Raw genomic sequence first — 15660 nt, forward strand, 5'->3', positions numbered from 1 at the left:
CTTCTTCATGCTCTAACAGGCAACTACCCTTGCCCAGAAAAACCAGAAGAGATTAGGCAAGGCTGATGATGATTATAATGATGCTGATAAAAGCAACAACGACAGTAGTTTAAGTGTGGGCCAGTCATTGCTTAGTGCTTTACGTATGTTATTTCATTTAATCCTCACAAAAACCTTACACTATAGGAACCACAGAAACTGCTGTTAGGTCATGATAGAGAGCAGAAAACAAAAGCCTAAGATCACACAGTTGAGAATTAGACATGTCCAGAATTCCAATATAGGCAGGCTGACTGCAGAGCTCACTTTCTTGGATATGAAGGTCCACTGCCTCTCCAAAGTGCCAGAAAGGAGATAGGCACTTTATCCAAGAGACCATGGCTGGATTACAGGGTGAGCTAAATTTACAGCAGGTCTGAGCCCTGAATAACAGGTGACAGAAACGTACAATGGCTTTTAGCAGGAAATGTGTATATATATGCATGTATGTAGGTGCTTATATCACTCATAGCATCAAAAATAATAAACCACAGCCCACATGTGTTAGATCAAAATATCAGACAGGAGAATGGCCAGCAGTTGCTACAGAATCTAGGTCCTTTACTGATGGTGTAAATCTAACTCACCAGTTTTCTTTTCTTTTTTCCTTTCAAATAGACTACTTTTAGAGCAGTTTTAGGGTCATAGAAAAATTGAGAGGAAGGTACAGAAAAAAAACATATACCCCCTCCCCCCAGATACATAGCTTCCCCTATTTATCAACATCCCTCACCAGTGTGGTACCTTTTTTATAATCGATGAACCTATACTGACACATCATCATCACTCAAAGTCTGTAATTTACATTAGCACATCACTCTTGGTGCTGAACATGTTATGGGTTTTGATGAATGTAAAATAACATGTAGCCACCATTACTATCATACAGAATAGTTTCACTGCCCTAAAAACGCTCTCTTCTCAACCTAATCACCCCTCCTTCCCCACAACCCCTGGAAACCACTGACCCTTTTGCCATCTATGTCAGTGGTCCCCAATCTCTTTGGCACCAGGGACCGGTTTGGTGGAAGACAATTTTTCCACGGACCAGGATGGGGGGCAGCTCAGGCAGTAATGCCAGCGATGGGGGAGCGGCAGAGGAAGCTTTGCTCGCTCACCTGCCGCCTGCCTCTGGCTGCGCAGCCAGGTTCCTAATGGGCCGCGGAGCGGTACCAGAGGTTGGGGACTCCTGGTCTACGTGGTTTTGCCTTTTTAAAAATGTCATATAGGGGCTTCCCTAGCAGTCCAGTGGTCCAGCGGTTAAGACTTCACCTTCCAATGCAGGGGGTGCAGGTTCGGTCCCTGGTCGGGGAGCTAAGATCCCACATGCCTCACGGCAAAAACCCAAAACAGAAAACAGAAGCAATATTGTAACAAAATTCAATAAAGACCTTAAAAATGGTCCACATCAGGCTGCATGTACTGTATGTGGAGCAGTGTACAGTGAAGCGGAGGCAGAGCGGCTCCGCGAGCTCCTCTCTCTCCACTTTCCTATAGAGTACCCCTGACTGGCGCTGAGGGCAAGCCACACACACACGCCCTCGCGCCCGGCGAGCCCACGAAGTCACTGTCATATGACAAAGGCTTTGCTGCAGTTCATCTTCCTCCCTGTGTACTTTCTGTTTGCCTTCCTGGCCGTGTGGATGAAAGGCTCTTGGTGCTGCAGCCAGGAGTCAGTGCTGTGCCTCTGAGGTGGGAGAGCCAAGTTCAGGACACTGGTCCACAAGAGACCTCCCAGCTCCACGTAATACCAAATGGCGAAAATCTCCCATAGATCTCCATCTCAACACTAAGACCCAGCTTCACTCAATGACCAGCAAGCTACAGTGCTGGACACCCTACGCCAAACAACTAGCAAGACAGGAACACAACACCACCCATTAGCAGAGAGGCTGCCTACGATCATAATAAGTCCATAGACACCCCAAAACACACCACCAGATGTGGACCTTCCCACCAGAAAGACAAGATTCAACCTCATCCACCAGAACACAGGCACCAGTCCCCTCCACCAGGAAGCCTACACAACCCACTGAAACAACCTTACCCACTGGGGACAGACACCAAAAACAATGGGAACTATGAACCTGCAGCCTGTGAAAAGGAGACCCCAAACACAGTAAGTTAAGCAAAATGAGAAGACAGAGAAACACACAGCAGATGAAGGAGCAAGGCAAAAACCCACCAGACCAAACAGATGAAGAGGAAATAGGCAGTCTACCTGAAAAAGAATTCAGAATAATGACAGTAAAGATCCAAAATCTTGAAAATAGAATGGAGGAAATACAAGAAACATTTAACAAGGACATAGAAGAATTAAAGAGCAAACAAACAGAGATGAACAACACAATAAATGAAATTAAAAATACTCTACAAGGGATCAATAGCAGAATAACTGAGGCAGAAGAACGGATAAGTGACCTGGAAGATAAAATAGTGGAACTAACTATTTATCTAACTACCGCAGAGCAGAATAAAGAAAAAAGAATGAAAAGAACAGAGGACAGTCTTAGAGACCTCTGGGACAACATTAAACGCACAAACATTCGAATTATAGGGGTTCCAGAAGAAGAAGAGAAAAAGAAAGGGACTGAGAAAATATTTGAAGAGATTATAGTTGAAAACTTCCCCAATATGGGAAAGGAAATAGTTAATCAAGTCCAGGTAGCACAGAGAGTCCCATACAGGATAAATCCAAGGAGAAACACGCCAAGACACATATTAATCAAACTGTCAAAAATTAAATACAAAGAAAACATATTAAAAGCAGCAAGGGAAAAACAGCAAATAACACACAAGGGAATCCCCATAACGTTAACAGCTGATCTTTCAGTAGAAACTCTGCAAGCCAGAAGGGTGTGGCAGGACATATTTAAAGTGATGAAGGAGAAAAACCTACAAACAAGACACTGAATTTTGAAGTTCCAGAGGACAATGATTATGTGGTCAAGAGGGAGATGAGTCATCCAACCACTCTTCCTTCCTAAATTTTCTTCTTAACATCTTTCAGATTTCTGCTTATGAATATAATTTAGAGTTTGGCAATCTGAGGCATGGCTGGTTCAATTAATGAGAGATGGAGCAGCGATGTAATTGGGTAAGTAGGACTTGTCGCCAAACTCTCCTCAGTAGTGCAAAAGTTGAGAAACCTCGATTGAAGGTTTTGCTACTTTCCTCCTCGTTGCTGTACCCACCAGAACCAGCCATTTTGCAGCCCAGCAATATCAGTTCCTCAGGGCCAAGAGTGAGATTTGGAGCAGACTTTCTATGATCACTTTACCAAACTATCAGAGATCAGCATAGAATGATCACTGGATATTTTAACTGCCCCAAAATCTCCCAATACTTTATCAAGCTTCTCATATACTTATGTGAATATCTTTATGGAAACAGCCTTACTTTAAAACCCAGATTGTTATTTCATAATTTTGTGATCATCATTTCTGATTTTCTTCAATTCACTGTCGATCTTTCCATTTTACATCAGTCTCTCCATAGCCAAATATTTCATGGTATTACATCTCAAGCAACCCCTTGCAATCAGGGGCCTGTATATTTAGCTTTATTCTAAACATGTAGCACAGTTCTGACTCACAGTAGCACTCAGTATTGTTGATTGCACGTTGGAATAATAATCATAAACAATAACAGTTCCTATACAAGGTGTATTCACTGTTTGCCAAAAATCTGTTTTATCCATTTTATAAATCTGATTTTCTTATCTGATTTTTCAATCTCTAGCTGGACTATAGACTATATAATAGGCTGAACTAAAGGCTATATTACTGGCTCTTCAATTCACCTACAGGCTACAGCATGCACTGTTCTCTTAAAACAAGAGAAGATTTCTCCGCATCTTATAGAGATTGCTCAAATCATAATTACCATAGCTGCACTTATTACCCAAGGTTGAAACCTTCATTGTCCATGCCTCCTCCTTTCCTCTCTCCATTCCACATCCTCATCCAATTAAATGGTGACTGGACCATCACCCTCAAGTCTACCTCCTAATTCAGTCCAACCTTCCCCTTCCACTGGACTCCCATCGCCCCTGATTTGACTGGGAACCTCATCATCTTGAGGGAAAACTATTTCCAGCACCTGATAACTGGCCTCTTCATTGTTCAAATATGTCCCCTCTGAGTCAGTCAGCCTCTTTCAGGTTGTAAAGATCAGAGATAAGCTCCGGAAACCTCAGTTGATGGGAGCATACTAACACTTAAACAGGGAAGAGCCACAGTACCCAAAATGACGATATTTAGAAATCTACACAAAACAAATTTATGTAGATTTCTAAGTATCATCATTTTGGGTACTGTGGCTCTCCCCTCTTTAACTGTTAGTACGCTCCCATCGACTGAGGTTTCCGGAGCTTAAAACTCTACTCAATACTCTGTAATGACCTATACGGGAAAAGAATCTAAAAAAGAGTGGATATATGTGTATGCATAACTGATTCACTTTGCTGTATAGCAGAAATGAACACAACATTGTAAATCAACTATACTCCAATAAAATTTTTTAAAAATAATAAATCTACAGTTCATTACAGGAAAAAGATGCACTGGTAGAAACCACATTAAAGTAAAGCTGATCATCACAGCTAAAGGCTGTCTCAGTAAAGGGTCAGCAAAGCCACTTGTAAGCTCAGTTGTCCTCCCTCTGCAAGGGTGTTTGCAGGATATACTTTCTCTTATATATCAAGAATGACTGACATGTGAATAGGTCACCCAAATGGAATCTCAGCTGGAATTTCTTATACCTTGCTGGTCACATAAGGTATTCCTGCTATGTGACCTGGGGTTCTGGGGTCTCACCAGGTACAAATCATCAGTCTCACTGTTATCAATAAACAATGTTGATTAGCTGGTTCAAACCACCCTGAAATTCTTAGGGCACAGGGTTATAAAGCAATGCTATTAATCAGTATGTTTCAGATCAGTGCTGTGCATGTTTATTTCTTATTTTAGTAGAATAATCAGGCTAATTCCAGGCCTGCTGGAACTAGTCCTCACAGCACAGGAGGTTTAGTATAAAGTTTCAGGGGGCTGTAAGGAAGACAGGATAGAGTGCCAGCACCCTTTCTTAGAAATTAAATGATATTCCCTACTGGTTAACTTTGCAAAACAACACTAGTTTGTCCAGTGCAACTCTGGGCACCCAATAGCAACTCTATGAGTCTCTCTTCCATGACTCAGTCCCGCTTCCTCTGATTCTCTTCCTGCTTCTTCATTCTACCACGTTACCAATTTATCACAGTCCCTGCATGTATCAGTTTAAATCCTCTGGGAGACATCTGCTTGAGTTTGTCAGCCACCATGTCATGCTGTGTTCCTACAGGTAGAGCTCTTGCACCAGGCCATCCTGTGGCTTCTGGTAAGCCAGACGAGGACAGCTTTGTACAGACACCTACCCCGTCTCAATCAGCTGTGACCAAAGCAGTATCACTGCACGGAACAAGGCACTGCTACCCTAGGCCTTGTAACTGCTCGGAAGTGGGCTACAGGCAGAGCACGCAGCAAGTCAGAACTTTCTCCCCAGTAAAGATACATCATCTCTTAACATTATTTTTCCAGAACAGAGGCAATCATGTCACTCTCCAGCTTCAAACCCATCATAAGTTCCCCATGTCCCATCATTTGAATTAATACCTTAGATTCATATAAGACGGTGTTGTTCAATGCAGCAGCCACTAGCCATGTGTGGTTATTTAAATTTAAATTAATAAAATTAAGTAAAATTTAAAATTAGTTTCTTCAGTTGCACTAGCCACATCTGAAGTACCATATTGGCCCGGGCAGATAGCACAAGCAGAAAGTTGGTCTAGATGCCTTTTTAAAGTGACTTTCAACTATTCCAGGCTCCTCTCCCAACACTTGCCTCCATGCACCCTAAGCTCTAACCTCATCAAAATCCTTGCTTTTGCCCAAACATACTGTATAGTTCAGGCCTTTAACATTTGTCCTAATTCCATTCCTGTGACCAGAAATATCCTTGCTTCTTGTGTATCTGGTAAAGATTATTCACCTTTAAAGGCCCAGCAAATACCTAACTTGCTCTGTGAAGATTTTCCTACCATCCCACTCCCTAAACACAGGCAGCCTCCCTCTTTCTCTCTGCTCCAAAGGAACTCCGTATATGCCTTCATTACAATACTGAAACACATTATATGATAAACTACGTGTAGCCAGCATACCACATACACCCCTAGGAGACCTCAGTAGCAGAGGCAGTATGGCTAGTGCTTAAGAGCACAGTCTTAGGTGTCAGATAGACTCTGCCAACGACTACTTGTGTAACCTGGTGCTAGTCATTTAGCTCCTCTTGTCTCAGTTTCCTCATTTGTGCAGTGTTCAGTGTAGCACTCCGTAATTCCCTTCTCTTAGATGACATTACTTGCTCTTGTATTTGATTGGCTGGCATTTCGCTCTCTTTGTCCTCATTGTTCTCTTCCCTCAGTATCCCATATCCATCATGACAGAGTTTCATTTCTTTTTTGAAATCTATTTTATCTTTCCTCTAATCATTTACTATTGTATTAGTTTCCTATTGCTGCTATAACAAATTACCACAAATTTAGTGGCTTAAAAACAACACAATTTATTACTTTCCAGTTCTGGAGATCAGAAGTCTAAAGTCAGTGTGTTAGCAGGGTTGGTTCCTTTTGGAGTATGAAAGGGAAGAATCTATGTCCACCTTTTTCAGATTCTAGAGGCTGCCTGCACCCCTTGGTTCACGACTCCTTCCTTGCATCATTCTAACCTCTTGCTCTGTCATTCCATCTCCTATGTCTGACTCTGATCCTCTGTCTCTATTTCATAAGGACCCATGATTACATTGATCCCACCCAGATAATCTAGGATAATCTCCCCATCTCAAGACTCTTAATTTAATCATATCGGCAAAGTTCCTTTTGCCATGCAAGGTAACATATTCACAGGCTCCGGGGATTAGAACATGGATGTCTTTGCAGGAACATTATTCAGTCTACCACAACTATCATATTTTTGCAATTTCTCAAAGTTCTCTATAATTTCATATATTTTTACACCTTTAAAAAACTAAAAATTTTATTCAGCAAACAAAAGTTCAAATGCATAGTTATTTGATTTAGTAAATAAATACCCAAACATCTATACTCTTAAAAATAGGTGACATCTTTAGGATTGCATCGAAAATTTTATATTTAAAAATTTTGTAAACAAATGCCAGAAACACATGCAATTTTTTAAACATTTTCTATGTTCCACTCATGAGTAACATAAACAATGTTAACTTAGGCATGTTTTCAAATGATCACTAGATGCTTGAGTATTGGCTGCAATGATCATGTGAAATCTGTTCCCAGCTGAATCTTTGAGAAAAACATGTGTAAGCTGTATATATTACCTATGCAAACACACATACATACCTCCATATATTCATATTTACACACATATGATTCATATATTATAGCTGTACATGTAGCTCATATATATTAGATTTATAAATGTATAGCACTTATATATTAGGTTTATGCATATTTACACACACACACATACACGTCAATAACTCTACCTGTGTTTGTCTTTCCTATTAGAACGAAGGATCTTGAGGGTAGGAGCCCAAGCTTATTTATCTTTGAATCCTTAGTGTCCACAATGAGCCTGACCTAGACAGTTCTCAGTGATTGTTTCTTAACTGAATATATTTGCATTGCTATGTGACACCTGGTAAAATGGAATAGAAGCTGCCTGAGAAAAAAATGAAATCCCCAGACCCTCTTTTCTCCTGGGTCTTCCTTCTCAGTAACTCAGCCTTCAATAGACTAGACTAGAGAAATGTGGTCCAAACTGTTTTCCTCAGTCATGCTTATGTTTCTGTTGCTATTTTCCTGTTACACATTCTGATTTACTGAGTCTCTCAAACCACGTGGTTTTCCCAAATCGTTTCCTTGTTCCCTCCCTACACACAATATCTGAAAGACTCCCACTTACCATACTTCAGCCTCTCCTATTCACGTCCTCCTCCTCTCCTTCCTCCTCACAATTCAGCTTTAAATTATCTCCCACTTCCTTGACTCTACACAACCAAAGGATAAATCCTGCAGAAAAGAGCAGAGAATCCTAGAAAAAATTTAATTTCCAAATATTTTTGTAAACTAGTGGGTTACCTATCACTGAAACAAAATTTCTGATAGTGTAAATGATGTCCCTAGAAAACAGTGATTCTCAAATATTTTGGAATTGGTGCATCTTCTTATTGCTTTGATTTTACAGTACCCCCTGCCAACACCCTGTTCTTCTCCTAACCCCAAGTCATTTAAATTAAAATTTATTAAAAATAGTTGGTCTTAATAATTTGGGAATGTGTGTGTGTGTGTGTGAGGGAGAGACAGAGAGAAGACTTGAGGTTTTAGGTGACTGAGAATACCATGAGGTAATTTGCTTTTTTTTTTTTAGTTTGAAAAACTCTATTTACTAAGGAATTTTTTTTAATTGAAACAATTCATAGATGTGAAAATCCTTATAGTTTTCAAGGCACTTTGTAGTTTACAAAACACTTTCATATCCATTATCTCAACCAATCATCTTTGCAACCCTGTACATAAGTTGGAACTCTGATTTCATGCCTTCTCCATCATCCTCCACATTTTACTCACTATATGTCCTTACACACCAAACATACTGGACCTCTCCCCATTCTCAGATCACGATTTATACTTGGACTCTTTCTTGTTCCATACCTTTGCTCAAGCTGTTCCCTCTGATTGGAATGCCCTCTTTCTCCTAGTCCCCCAAATCTACTTTTAAAAGTCCTATTCATTCATCAACGCCTAACTTGAGCCCTTTCCCTTCCAAAATCCTCCCCAGTTCCTTTTAGCAAATGTCTACAGAGGACAACAGTAACTTTTACCTGTTTAGTATCCTTTCTTTCTTCTTATGGTATCAATAAACTTTGCCGAATGGTTTTAGTGGGAAAATAAAATGCAATGCCACTTTTCCCTCTCTATGCCCTCCCCAGCTCTATATCAGCACTACACACAAGCACCAAAGTTGGACATGTGATCCAAGCCAAGCAAAAAGGCTCTCTGCTGAGAATGCAAATTTGAGTCATAGGGCAGAAGGCTGTTCAGTTGTGAGCTGTTGAGTCTTCAGTTATTCCAGAAGCAGAATCTTAAAGATATTCTATTTCTATCTTTCCAAGACCTTGTCATTATCAACTCTTCCTTCCATTCTGAGAACCATCCAATTTCCCTCAATAAATTTTCCATCTTATTAAGGTTTCTGTTGTAAGCAAACAAGGAAATGGAACTGTTATAGTTTCTCGGATATTTCCAGAGTTCTTTCTTGGTTACCCTATTCTAATCCTCCCATTTCTGCTTTAGATAGAAGTTGTTGAGACACGTTCCTGCCTCTCCCATTGAACTATATGCTCCTCATGATGGTCTGTATCTCCTTCAGTTCTTACTACTGTCACTTATACACCTCAGTCCTCAAGAAATGTTAATTGAATTGAAGTTGAGAAAACATATATTTTCTTTAGATTGAAAACTGATTCGAATCCTCCTACATTAGTTAGTTCCAAAAGTGAAAATTTCTCAAATGCTTGGGTTAATTGAATCTTAGGACTGGGAGAGACCAATAAGTTTGATAGTTGTGATTTGATTATTTTAGTTTTTTTTATTTTTAATAAGGTTCGCATTTCTTACTTTTTAAAAAACATCTTTATTGGAGTATAATTGCTTTACCATGGTGTGTTAGTGTCCGCTTTATAACAAAGTGAATCAGCTATAAGTATATATATATCCCCATATCCCCTCCTTCTTGCTTCTCCCTCCCACCCCCCATCCCACCCCTCCAGGTGGTCACCTCTAGGTGCTTTTTTATTTCATGCATTTCATGCTCTTTTAAATATTTTTTCCTGTTGGTTTGCTTTTTATTTTCCATTTTCTCTACTTAGTATTCAGTTCTTTTAGGAAGAAAGAACTTATATATGTGTATTCATTCAGATGTCTTCCATAAAAACAAATCTAGACTTTGTCAGTTCTACTACTAATAGCCAAAGAAGAGTAAAGAAAGTGAGGGAATTTTAAACTAACAAACCAATCAAATTCCCAAGGCAGGCTAAAAAGTAATCTAAAGACTTGATTAAATGCATTTTTATATGGAAAAGGCACAATACTGATCTATGATTCCAAAGTTATTATCTGTTTAAATTATGACACTTACCAAAAAAAAGTACATCTTATGAAACATTTCTTCTCAATTGGGGAAATTTCCAAGAAACCATCAGATTCTTGTTCACAAACCTTGCATTAGCAAATAAAATATGATACTTCTTGGCTTTAAGCACAGATAGAGACAAAGTCTGGTATGAAGTCATCACACAAAATAAAAATTTTATGACAGCTTTCACTCTTAAGGTAACTGACACAACTCAGAATCAGCCCTCCTTATTGCTCTTGGTCTATGGCCAGAGGTCAGCCATCTTTTTCTTAAAGAGCCAGAGAGTAAATCTTTTATTCTAGGCTTCGTGGGCCACATCCCAAACCTCAGCTCTGCTGTGGCAGCAGAAGGCAGCTGTAGACAATATGGCCAAGGAACAGGCGTGGGGAGAATGGTCTGTAGCAGCCAGAAATGTCAGTGCTGGGCCCCCCCTCTGTTCCCTGCTAGCCAGCGCTATGGTAAAAGCATCCTTTTTCTTTTTCGTCCTCTCCCTGTGGAGGGCAAATGCTAAACGAGAAAAAAGATCATAAACGCTTAGTCAAAGCCTCATTTTCAACACAAGAATACTGAGGTTCTGAATGGTCAGATGACTTGCCAAAGATCCAACAACTTCATTTACGTGGAAGTGAGACCAGGGCCTATTCAAAATAATGGAACACTTCCTGACAACCTACTATGTCAGGTAAGCTTCGAAGCACTTACACCTTATCCGACTTCACCCTCGGAACAACTTTCTAAAGTACTATTATCATCTTCATCTCACAGATGAAGAAACTGAGATTCAGAGACGTTAAGCAACATGCTTGGAGTTTCACAGCAGTCAATGGTACGGGGAAGAGCCAGGGTTTTTAACCCTCTGCTCCTTGCTGCTGTGACTCCTGCTGCTGCAACATGTCCCCCACTCCATTTTCCACTGCATACTGTTCCATGATGCTCTCGAGAAGAAGCCGTTTGAGTGCATGTATTTTCTGTCCTTGGAAGCCAACACCAGACTTTCCACCATCGCCTCTGACTCAAGCTGGTTAGGATTTTTTCCCCTCAGAAACACTCACACAACCAGACTTGCCTATCCAGTATAACTGTAATTCTGCAGCACAGAAACAGGGAGTGGGCCTGAAGTTTACAGGCCCGTGGCCAACCCCATGTAGGAAGGCTGAGAAGGTCAGTGTTTGATCTTTGTTTGCACAATCCCAACTTGAGAAAACCCACATAAGTATCCCTCCTACTCTGTTAGAAGCCTGGAGCAGCTCTGGGGCTCATTTCCCTGTTCACAGCCACTGGGAGTCCACGGAAGGCCCCCTGAAAACCCAGACTGGGGTTTCCTTTCATTTCACAGCGAAAATGTGTGAATCTCTTGGGAAGTTGGGCTTTCCTGGCACCCTAACATCACCCTAAGCATCGCCCACTTTGCCTATTTTGTTTTTCCAAAAGCCTTGTCAAACAAGTAGGTACTGAAAATGTAGGAGGGAATAAAGAGACATTCAGTGCACAGTTCTTTTCGGAATAAATGGATTTCCTTATGAACATTTGGCAAGTGTCACATCTAAAGCCTCCACCAAATAAAAGCCATCACAAGCTAAATGGCAAGATAGGAGCTGAAAAGAAAAGGTTTTATGAGTTGATGTGTTCATGTTACAGAATCAAATATTCTTCACGTGTCCTCTGCATGAATGGAGGCCACTGTTACTTATCCAGTTACTTAAGGAGAAGTTATGTGGTCTATGTACTTTTATTTTCATCCCAGACTCTAGAAAGGGGCACATATAAAATGCATTATCCTCTGATGACTGAATCCTATAAGCATATACTCCCTCTCTGCCTTTCCTCCCAATCAAGCCCCATTTTGCCCCTGCTAAAATAGGTAGGTTCAAATGAAAAAACTAAATGGGAGCGAACTTCTGTCTTGCAGCAAGAGTAATTCCCAGTGGGTTTCTGATGAAGCTACTTGATAGTCTACTGTCCTTTACTCTTTCATCCAAATCCTTATTGCTCCAACAGTAAGGGAAAGCAAAACAAAACAGAGCACTGGGGTTAAGTTGGTAAGGCAGCCCGTAGGAGTCTCCAGTGAAGTAAAAGACTGGTGTAGTAAAGCAATGCGTCATAGTTTAAAAGAGCAGCATTAAACACTCTCCTCTCCCTTTCACTCACTCTGCAGAGCCCATGGCCCAGAGAAACAGTGTGGGGGGATGGGGGAGGGTTTCTTCTTTCAGGGACCTCCTGAGTTGGCTACAAAGATTAGAAGGAAAGAAAGCCAACATATTTCACATAACTGTGTGATTTGCCAGCATGGCAGAGGCACATCAAGAAATGTTAAGAGTTATGTCATTGATGTCATTTAGTGAAGGTAACCAGAGTTACTTAAAAATAACAACAAAAAATTACCATGGAGAGGATCTCACTGAGGCACTTCAGATATTTCTGGGCAAACGCCTAACCACAGAAAATTCTAATGTTGCACGTCAAGTTCCCACTGCCATGTGAGTGGCTGAGCAGCTTCCTGGATCTCCCAGGAAAGGTATGCAGCCTGCCCGTGTGCTGACCCACCCTTCACCGCCAAATCTGACAAGGTCCCAGTAAATACACTCTCAGAAGCAAGGACATTCTTTGGGGATTGTGTAGAGGAATTTGGCAGCTGTGTCTTCCTCATGAGGCACGGCATAAAGAACAAGTTCCTCAGCCAGGGGCATGGGGTTAGCTACAGCCTCTCTAGAAGAAATCCTACTACTATATTGTCTTTATCTAGAAGTCCACATTGACATTACAATGCCTGTAGCCTTCTTCTGCTACTGATACTTTTAAAATATTAAAACATAACAAAACAAAACTTACCCTGGCAAATATTACTTGCACTGAACCAAGTGAAGAATGGAACTAATACAGGATGCTATGCACAAATACCATTTCTACTTTTCTATTTTATCCCCTCCTTCCTTCCATGGAATACCACTGAAACAGCTCCTGACATCCATGGTAGATTCTGGGAACCCAGTAAGGGAGACTCTAATATCTCATACATCCCAGGAGGGATGACAGGCCTCAGACCCAGAACCAGCCCTGCATAGGGTTCTTTTTCAGTCCCAAAGGGCACTGCACATGCAGAGAAACACTAATATCCTTTTTACTATAACCTTGTTTCCACAGGCCACATCCATCATGGGAAAAGTCAAAGGCTTGAGAGGAATGAGGTTCCAGCTCCCACCTTTTTATCTCAAGGATTCCTACTAGACCCAACCTGAGGTCAGCATCTTCCTATTTTTTATGTGTGGCTCTGCTTGCTTTGGACAGAATACAATATTCGGTGGTAAAGGTTTTGTTATTCTGTTGGCTTGCAAAGGGGTAAAACTACTTCTCTGTTGGAGGGGAGGAATCTTATGCTGAGTGGGAGAATCAGGGGAGACTGAAGAGGTGAGCTGAGCTGTCACCCTGGGCTGAGGGCTGAGTCTCTTGTTGATTCTCAATGACAGTCAATTTTCACGGCCCTGTGAATCATTTGTGAACTAGGCATGAACCTCCTGAATGCCAGCATTGAGTGGGTGGAGCACTGAAGGGTTTTTTGTTGTTGTTACTTAGTTTTTTGCAATAAGGAAGACTCTCTGACTTGTCCATGGGAAAGGGTAGATGAAATAATAGGCCAGTTCCCAGAGGCCAGAAAGACAAACTAAAAAACAAGAAGGATGCTGGGAGAAAAACATCATACCAAATGTCTGTGGGATGTTATCAGCCCTTTGGGACTAAACCAGAGTTACCTCAGGACAGAAAGCTGTGCTGTCTGTGGTCATTTATTCTTGTGTGTGCTAGAGCAAGAATTATTAATGAATAATGGTTTATAGCCTTTCCCTCTCCCCAGCCCCTATTAGAACATTTGAACTTTGCCCATTCAGCCGTACCATCTACGGCCCATGTTTTCTAGGTCAGTCTTAAGGAGGAAAGTACTCATAGTCAAAGAAAACCTATACATCATAGGACCTTCACAAGATGGAAGAGAAGGAAATTGGTGTGTCTTAAAAGTCTACTGGATGGTGAGGAAGGTGGTGACCAAAAAGCAAGATGGCGGGGAGAAGAACTGTGAATTAGAGAGACAGTAATTGGAAGATAAGAGTGAGACACTCGGGCTTCCCCGGTGGCGCAGTGATTGAGAGTCCGCCTGCCGATGCAGGGGACACGGGTTTGTGCCCCGGTCCGGGAGGATCCCACGTGCTGCGGAGCGGCTGGGCCTGTGAGCCATGGCCGCTGAGCCTGCGTGTCCGGAGCCTGTGCTCCACAACGGGAGAGGCCAGAACAGTGAGAGGCCCACGTATAGCAAAAAAAAAAAAAAAAAAAAAAAAAAAGAGTGAAAGACTCGCTAGAATTGATGGGCACTAGAGAAGTACCATCCAAAAAAATTGATCTCATATCCCTACCAGGAAATATGTATTTTGAGCACATACCACCTATATTGACTTCTTTTTTTAACTTTTGTGTATCTTGTGTTGTGCGGATTATCTGTGGGTAACCCAGCACTATTCACCTTCCAAGATCTCTTATTCACAAGGGCTAGAAGACTAGGAGCTACATTTCTCAGAATCCTTGTTAGCAGGGTTTTGCATTGTATTAGCCTGTGAGAGATACTCACATGAGCCTTGGAAGGTGGGAGAGAAGCAGAAACAAATCTATTGTTCCTGTGCCACCAGCAGGCATGTCTGCTGGTTGGCAGACGGTTGATTAAAGATGTTTCCAGAAGTGGACTTCCCTGGTGGTGCAGTGGTTAAGAATCTGCCTGCCAATGCAGAGGACACGGGTTCGAGCCCGGGTCCAGGAAGATCCCACATGCTGCGGAGCAACTAAGCCCATGCACCACAACTACTGAGCCTGTGCTCTAGAGCCCGTGAGCCACAACTACTGAGCCCATGTGTCACAACTACTGAAGCCCTCGCGCCTAGAGCCTGTGCTCTACAACAAGAGAAGCCACTGCAATGAGAAGCCTGGGCACAGCAACAAAGAGCAGCCCCCGCTCGCGGCAACTAGAGAAAGCCTACGAGCAGCAACAAAAGACACAACGTAGCCAAAAATAAATAAATAAATAAATATATATATTTAAAGAAAGATGTTTCCAGAAGCTTCTGGTATTCCTCCTGTGAATTATTTCATTTCAGTGAACAGGTAGCTGAATCATGGTCAGCCATTTCCTGTAATTCCTGATTTCCTGAAAGCCATTAGCAGCTTTGCTTAAGCTTAATCCTCCCAGCCTTTCTGTTTCCTTAGCTGAAATTTAACTGACACATATGCCTTATAAAGCATAACATACATAATAGAAACAAAAAAAGAGTAACAGAAATACTATTTTAATTATTTTATTTTATAAATAAAACTTTTTTCAATAAAAATATTAGTCTGTAATTCTTTTCAATTAATTGGCATATAATTTGAATGTCTG

This window comes from Hyperoodon ampullatus, assembly GCF_949752795.1.
Source record: "Hyperoodon ampullatus genome assembly, chromosome: 16".
Classification (NCBI taxonomy): domain Eukaryota; kingdom Metazoa; phylum Chordata; class Mammalia; order Artiodactyla; family Ziphiidae; genus Hyperoodon; species Hyperoodon ampullatus.